This window comes from Chiloscyllium plagiosum, unplaced genomic scaffold, assembly GCF_037043375.1.
Source record: "Chiloscyllium plagiosum isolate Xiang-an unplaced genomic scaffold, Cpla_swu_hap1 HiC_scaffold_51, whole genome shotgun sequence".
NCBI lineage: Eukaryota > Metazoa > Chordata > Chondrichthyes > Orectolobiformes > Hemiscylliidae > Chiloscyllium > Chiloscyllium plagiosum.
Genome location: NW_028270189.1, coordinates 20,879,526 through 20,888,404, shown reverse-complemented (window position 1 = coordinate 20,888,404; position 8,879 = coordinate 20,879,526).

The following is an 8,879-nucleotide window of genomic DNA, read 5'->3' as shown; positions in this document are numbered from 1 at the left end:
TTCAAGCACAGGGAAGTGAGGTTGTTGAGTGTGTGTATCTGAAAGTCTTCCCTGAACCGTTTTGCAAGTTGATGTCCTGTCCCCCCAAAATACAGCAGACCACGAGTAATGAACAGAGTAGGTGAAGTGTTTAGATGCACAAGATGTTCTTTGCCTGATGTAGAAGGATCCTTTGGGGCCTTTGATGGAGGTGAGGAGGGAGGTATTGACTCAGGTTTCAACCCTCTTGTAGTGGCAAAGAATGTGTCAGGAGTGGAAGGTGGCTTGGTGGCGGATGGTGTGAGGGGGCGGGCGTAGACCTAACGAGTTCGTTGTGAAGGGAATGGTCTCTACAGAATGCTGATAGGGGTCGGGGTGGCGGGGGGGGAAGTAAATCTCAGGTGGTGGAGTCTGACAGTTGGTGGCGGAAATGTCGGAGCATGAGGTGTTGTATCCTGAGGTTGGTGGAATGGAAGGCGAGCACCAGACGTGTGCTATCTTTGTTGTAATTGGAAGGGTGGAGTTCAAGGGCGGAGGTGCAGGAATTTGAGGAGATGCGCTAGAGTACCCTCCTGCGAACCACCTCGTCAATGCTACCTGCCCCTCTATATATCTTTACACTGTTTGAAAACATAGCCAGAATGCCCTCAGTTCCTTCATGTAGATCATTAATGCACAAAGTGAAAAGTTGTCGTCCCTACATTGAGTGTTGTGGAATACCACTTATCCTGGCTGCCATCCTGAGAAGGACTCTTTTGTTCCAACTCTCTGCTTTCTGTCAGACAGCCATGCCTCTAACACCATAGGCCCTTATCTTTCGCAATAGATTCTTGTGTGGCACCTTATCAATGGTTTCTTGAGGAGCAAGTCGATAACATCTATTGTTCTCCTTGGTGTAATCTACTTGTTACTCCCTCAATGTATTCTAGCAGGTTTGTCAGGCCTGATCTCCCCTTGATGAAACCATGCTGACTCTGTTCTATTTTGCTAAAGGCCTCTAAGTATTCAGAAATCCCATCCTTCAGATGGATTCCAGGATGTTACTCACAACTAAGGTTAGGCTAATCAGTCTGTAATTTTCCATCTTCTGCCTAACTCCCTTATTGAACGGGGTGTCTTGTTATCAATTTTCCAGTCTCTTGGCCCTTTCCTGATTTTAGTCATTGCTGAAAGGTTACCAGTTACGCTTGCACTACCTCTTCAGCTATTTCCCTTACAAGGCTAGGGTGTAGTCCAGGTGATTTATCCACATTCAGGCCATTCAGTTTTCTGACATGTTCTTCTTGATGATGGCCCCATACTCATATCTGCCCTCTCACTATCTTCAATTTCTGGGAAATTACTCAAGTCTTCCACCATGAAGAATGATGCAAAGTTCCTCATTCATTTCTTTGTTTCCCACTACTGTCTCCCCAGCATCATTTTCCAGGGGCCCATATTACTTTTATCTCTCTTTTGCAATTTATAATATCTAAACAACCTCTTACCGTCTCCTTTATATTACTGGTTCGCTTAACCCTATATTTAATCTTCTCTCCCTTATGTTTTTTGCCCTCTGTTGGTCTTTGTAAGTTTCCCATTCTCTAGTTTCCCACTGCCCCTCACCACATTATACGCTTGCTCTTTTGCTTGTATGCAATCCCTGACTTCCCTTGTCAGCCCTGGTTGCCTCATCCTCCCTGTACCATGCCTCTATTCCTCAGCATGAATCTCTGCTGTGTCTCCTGAATTAATCTTGGAATCTCCTGCCATTGCTGTTCCCCGTCTTTCCTGATAGACCCCACTCCCGATCAATCCTACCCAGCTTCTCCCTTATGCCTCTGTAGTTGCCTTCATTCAGCTGAAATACTGTTACCTCTGATTTTATGTTCTCTCTCTCTCTCAAATTGCAGAATAAATTCAACTATATTCTGATCACTGCTTCCGAAATTTTCCTTCACCTGAATCTCCCTTATCTAACCTGCCTCATTAAATCAAGTATCATCTGGCTCCACCACAAACTGTTCCAAATGAGCCATCTTGTAGACATTCCGCAAATTCCTTTCCTTGCGAACCACTGTCAACCTTATTTTCCCATTCCACCTGCATATTGAAATCCCCTATGGTCACTGTACTTTACCTTTCCTACCCATCTTTTCTATCTCCTGGTGTATCTTCTCCCCCAGCACCTGACTACTCTTTGGAGCCCTGTACAAGACTCCAACTGTGGTTGTCTTACTTTTGTGGTTTCTCAATTCTACCCATGCTGATTCTGCACCATCTGACTTTACGTCCTTTCTTACTATTGATTTAATTTCATTTCGTACTAATAATGCAAATCCACTACATCTGCCCATCCACCTATCTTTTCAATAGGATATATGTACGAAAATATCCTGATCCCCTTGCAGCCACTTCTCCGTTGTGCCCATCACCTCTTACCTGCTAATTTCAATCTGCGGCACAAGCTCACTTAAGCTATTCCTTATGCTACTTGCATTCAGTTATAACCCCTTCAATCCTGTATTAATAATCCCTCTTCTCGTTGTCATTCGTTTGACCAGTATGCTTGAAGTTTGATTGTTAAACATTTCCAGATGCTCTATCCTGTTTGTGCCTGTGCTGGAGATTTTAATAACCTCTCCCGAATTCTGTACTCTTACCTCCTCTTTTAATTCGGCTTTTCTAATTAAACCCTGCAACTGAACCCCCACCCCGCACGCACACACACACACACGTCTAATCAGTTTAAACCTCAGTCTACATCCCTGGTTAGGATTCACTTGAACTATGGTCTCAGCAAGGTTCAGATGAAGACTGTCCCATCGGAACAGGTTATGTCTTTCTCCGTAGCAAACTGTCTTTATTCAATACAAAATACAGGGCCAAAAAAAGCTTTTCTGTACATACCAAAATATAAAAACTAAAAAGAGACAAAATTGTGAAAAATACACTTACAATGTGCAGCTATATAAATTGAAGTGTGTATTACAAAACCATGGAAGTGGTGTGCAAACTTTACCAATCATTATCTGACCCACAGCTGAGACCCTGGTTACCCCTCTGTCAGTAATTCCCCACACTGAGATTCTCTCGCCCTGTCTCTCATACAGTGTCCACACGGCTACAAGTTGATGATGGCCCAGAATATTTAAATTAATCCACCTTCTCCCTGGAACCAATCTATTTGTCTGTTGGATTGTGTTTAGCAGTCAGCAACTCAGCTACGGGGTGTTATTGGCGATAAATGATGTGGGATGACAGCCAGTATCAGCATGGTGCTCACAGGGTATGGCACTTACAGTTCTTAAAGGCCTTACAGTCTCTGGCAGTTTCTAAATAAAATTTCTGTGTATTTCTCCTCATGCTGTCTCCTGATCTAACTTCACACTCATCTGACACCCTTTGCTCTCACTCACTCTGTTTTCTCTCCACTCTGATTATCTCACTTCACTTTCTTTCTCTCTGTTTATTCCTCTCTATCCCTCTCAGTCTATCTCCGATCATTCTCTTTATTTTTGAGTTGACACGTTGGAGTGCTCGTGGACGCATGGTGGGCTGAATGGCCTCCTTCTGTACTGTATTAATTTTGAATTTCTCTGACCCACAATAAACACTTTAGGTGCCTGGAGAGACAAGCTGGTCCGGTGAAGGACACAGTGGACTATTAACCATTATCTCTTCCTGTTTTCTGACATGCAGCAGCATCAAAATATCTGTTCAAACAAACTGACTCCTCGCATTAAAATCAGTAACTTCAGCCTGCCAGGTCCATTGTGTTCAGTACCTTCTGCCTACTTGCTGTTGGTCTTAACTGTACTGGGATTAATCTCCAACTCCTCCTCAGTCACTGTACCTGTGGACATACTTCAGTGGTTTCCACACCCCTCCCGCCGCCCCCCACCCACCGCCGCCACACACTGGTTTAAACCCTCCTAAGGGACAATAGCACACCTGCCTGCCAGGAAATTGCTGTAAGTCCTGGTCTGTCCTGTCCTTCTTGTGTAGGTTCTGCCGACCCGGGAATTCCAATGATCCACATATCGGAGATTGCTGCCAGTTCAGGTCCATCCCGTCCTTCTTGTATGTATCCTACGGACCCGGGAAACCCAATGATCCACACATTGGAGATTTCTGCCAGTTCAGGTCCATCCTGTCCTTATTGTGTATATCCTACCGACTCGTGAATCCCAATGACCCACATGTCAGAAGTGCTGCCAGCTAACCTACCAGCTCTTTGGCCGTTTATTTAATTCTGCTCCCTTCCTATTTCTAATCTCACTGGCACGTGACATATTCTAGCGTCTCCAAAATTCAAATATCCTTGCAGCACTATTCCTGCAAGGCCTTTTCTTTAAAGTAGATAGACTTGATAATAAAAAAACTTAAGTGAGACCTGACGAAAGTGGAGTCCACTGAATCAGTCTAATGACCAGATGATCTGATAGCTATCACTGCCACTGAACCTGTTTGACAAGGTATACATATGGACCATATATTTGCAGATGGACGAGGATTAACAGAATACTAGAAAATGTCAGAGCAGATTCTGCTTGTTTTCTCGGCTTTGCTATTCAATTGGATTTTAGTTATTCTGTTCCTTTCAATGGCAGGAATTTTTACCCAGCATCCCCACCGGATCAGAACGTGCCCAGTGTCGATGTGAGCACAGTCCTGCGAAGGGAGTATCCAGTGCCAGGCAATGGGATGTGGGGAGTCCCAGGAGTGGCACAAGGAAAGGCTGCATTCAGTGCCGATGGACTGAGGGAACTGAGGGAGATGGAATGGGCATCCAGGGACACTGCACTCAGACAAGTGGCCGGGCAAGATTCCTAAATACCTAGGGAACTCGAGAACCACGGCTGCTTTTACAAAAACCTGTCACGTTTGCTGCATTTCATCATCGAACCAAAGCAAAAATACTGCAGGTGGTAGAAATGCGAAGAAAACACAGAGACATAACGTGGTGAGACGAAAGAGTTAATGCTCCCAATGCAGACACGGGAAGAATTTACAAGGTCCATATAGACAGGGTTCAGAGATTGGAATTAAACCCGAGTCCCGAGCGCTTTGAGGCAGCATTGCTGTGTCACTGTGCCGCCCAATGATGGATAATTGGGGGTAGTATAATTAGAGACATAGCTATTATTCTCTGTGACTGGGATTGAGAGTCCTGAAGGTTGTGTTGCCTACCTGGTGCTTGGGTTTGGATATATCATTTGGGCTACAGAAGAACTTGGAGTGGACTGGGAATGATCCAGTGGTCATGGTTTGTGTAGGTACAATGAGAAGAGCGACGGGTAATACAGGACTGAACAATTATATCGGAATGCAATGCAGTATAAGGAATAAGGTAAACATGCTTGTGACTCATTCACAAATTGGCAGGTACGACATAGTGGGCATTACAGTGATATTTGTGCAAGAAGATCTGAATTAAGAGCTCAATATTAAAGGATATTCATCCTGTCGAAACGATAGGCAGGTGGGCAGAGAGATAGAGTTGCTTCATTACAAAGAATGTAATTGAATCAATAAACAATAATAAATGAATTAAGGTCAGATCGTGTAGAATCTGTGTCGGTAAAATTGAGGAATCAAAAAGGAGAAAAAATGCAGTTGGAGTTATATACAGTGAGCTGGGGTGCAAGTTACACCAGGAGCTAGAAAATTCTGGAGGAAAGACAAAGTTACAGTGATCATGTGGGATTTCATTATGCAGGTAGACTGGGAATTCAGGTTGGGAGTGGTTCGCAAGAAAAGGAATTTGTGGAATATCTATGAGATGGCTTTTTGGAACAACTGGTACAGGCGAACTATTTGAGGGAGTTTAAGGTAAAGTAAATCGTAGGAGGCAGTGATCATAATACGATTGAACTTACTCTGCAATTTCAGATGGAGAAGTTAGAATCACTCGTAACGGTATTAAGCTGAATAAAGGCAATTACAGAGACATGAGGGAGAAGCTGGGTAGAATGGACTGGGAGACGGGCCCAGCAGGAAAGACAGTGCAGTATCAATGGCAGGAGACTTTTGGAGAAATTCAGGATACAGCAGAGATTTATCCTGAGGAAAAAGAGGCATGGTACAGGGAGGATAAGGCAACCATAGCTGACTAGGGAAGTCAGGTATAGGATAAAAGCAAAAGAGAAAGTGTATAATGTGGCAAAGTGCAGTGTGAAATCTGAGGATAGGGAAGCTTACAAAGATAAAACAGAGGGCAAACAAAATAAAATAAGGAAGGAGATTATTAAGTCTGTGGTAATATAAAGGAAGACTGTAACAATTTCTTTCGATATATAAAGTACAAAAGAGCAGCAAACGTGAATATTGGATTGCTGGAAAATGATACTGGAGAGACAGTAGTAGGGAACAGAAAATGGCCAAGGAGCTGAATAATTATTTTGCATCAGCTTTAGCTGTGGAAGACACGAGTAATACATTAAACATTCAAGAGATTGAGGGGCCAGAGCGGAGTATGTTGGCCAACTCCACGGAGAACATGCAAGAAAAATTGAATGGTCTGAAGGTGGTTAAATACCTTGACCAGATGGACTACATCCCAGTGTTATAAGTGAGATAGCTGAAGAGAGAATGGAGGCGATCGTGGTGATCTTTCAGGAATCACTAGAGTAAGGAACAATCTCAGAACACTGGAAACCCACTAACGTGACACCCCTCTTTAACGAGGGGATAAGGAAAAAAACAAAAAATCCACAATGAATAGCTTAACCTCGGTCGTGGGTAAGATCCTGGAATCCATTGTGAAGGATGAGATTTCTGAATACTTGGAAGTGTTTGGTAAAATAGGACAAAGTCATTATGTTTCATCAAGGGAAGGTCATGCTTGGTAAATCTGTTGGAATTCTTTGAAGTCGAATTGAGCAGGCTTGACCAAGCACAGCCAATGGATATTGTCTACCTGGACTTCAAGAAGGCCTTTGACAATGTGTCACAGAGGAGATGACTGAGTACGATAAAGACCCCTGGTGTTAGAGGCAGGGTAGTGGCACTGGTAGAAGCTTGGCTGTCTGGCAGAAAGGAGAAAGTGAGGACTGCAGATGCTGGAGATCAAAAATGAGCTGAAAAAAATGTGTTGCTGGAAAAGCGCATCAGGTCAGGCAGCATCAAAGGAATAGGAGAATCGACGTTTCGGGCATAAGCCCTTCTTTAGGAATGAGGAGGGTGTGCCAAGCAGGCGAAGCATCTTAGCCTGCTTGGCACACCCTCCTCATTCCTGAAGAAGGGCTTATGCCCGAAACGTCGATTCTCCTGCTCCTTTGTTGATGCCTGGCCTGTGTGGCAGAAAGCAGAGAGTGGGGATGAAAGGATCCTTATCAGGATGGCAGCCAGTGACAAGTAGTGTTCCACAAGGCTCGTGTTGGAATCGTAGCTTTTTACTTGTTACGTTAACAATCTAGATGAGGGAATTGAGGGCACTCTGACTAAGTTTGCAGACGGTAAAAAGATAGACAAATGGACAGGTCGTATTGAGGAGGTGGAGAGGCTGAAGAAGGATTCCGACATGTAAAGAGATTGGCAGATGCCTTCCAATGTGGGAAAGTGTGAAGTCATGAACTTTGGCACGAAGAATAGAGGCATGGTCTATTTTTCAAATAGGGAGAAAATTCAGAAATCTGAATTGCAAGTGGACTTGAGCGTTCTAGTGCAGGGTTCTCTCAAGGTAAGCTTGCAGGTCGAGGCAGTAGTTAGGGGTGCAATTGCATTTATTATTGATGGCATTTATTACGAGTGGAATTGAATATAAAACAGGTTGTATACGGCTCTGGTCAGGCCACATTTGGAGTATTGTGCGTAATCTTGAGCGCCATATCTCAGGAAAGATGTACTGGCCCTGGAGCGTGGTCACTAGATCTTTGCGAGAATGCTCATAGGAATGAAAAGCTTAAAGTATGAGGCATGTTTGAGCACTCTGGGTCTACACTCGATAAAGTTTAGATGAATGAGTGGGACTGAAATGGAATAATGCAAAATACTGAATGACCTGGACAGAATGGATGTTGGAAAGATGTTTCCATTGGACGAGGACCCGGGGGCTCAGCCTTAGATGAAAGGGAACACCTTTTAGAACAGTGATAAGGAGGAATGTCTTTAACCAGAGATTGGGCGAATCTTTGAAATTTATTGCCACAGAAGGCTGTGGGAGCCAGGTCATTGAGTATATCTGAGACGGAGATAGATAAGCTTTGTTTATCCCGGGGATCATGGGTTACAAGGAGTAGGTCAGAGAATGGGTTAGAGAAAATTGTCAGCGATGATTGAATGGTGGTGCAGACTCGATGGGCTAACTGGCCTAACGTCTGCTCCTATGTCTTATCGTCTTATAGTCCAAACCTCAAGGGGGCACCTTGCATCTTGGAGAAGATGGATTCATGTTCTTCATGAAGGTCAGAAGCTGGTGGGAATAGTTAACTCTTTTAGAATGAAGGGATTATGGCTGCTGTCAGGGTGGTGGATAATATGACATTCAGTGCAGGATCACATACCAAGTGCACTGTATTAATGTGGGGAGAGTTTATTCAAAACCTGGACCTGTCTGTTTCTGTCAATCACTGTGGGGAATGGGGGTTGGGGTAGGAGGGCGTAACGTCCTCCCAGGCACTTAAACTATCCAGAAGCATGCGTCCTGAGTGAAACAATAGTCATGGAATTGATCACCTTCTCATTGTCTATTTAGAATATAATGAGTGATTGCCCATCCCCCCCAGTGTTCAATGCAATCACCTCGCATTCTCTCACAGCGCTACAGATCAACCTTCACTCACTCCTCATGGTACCATCATCCCAGGGATTAATCTGGTGGAACCCCTGTTCACTCTCGCTGTGGTAAGGAGATCATACCTTATAAAGGTGAGAATATCTGTCCACAATGACCCAAATACTGCCTCAATAGCACTCTC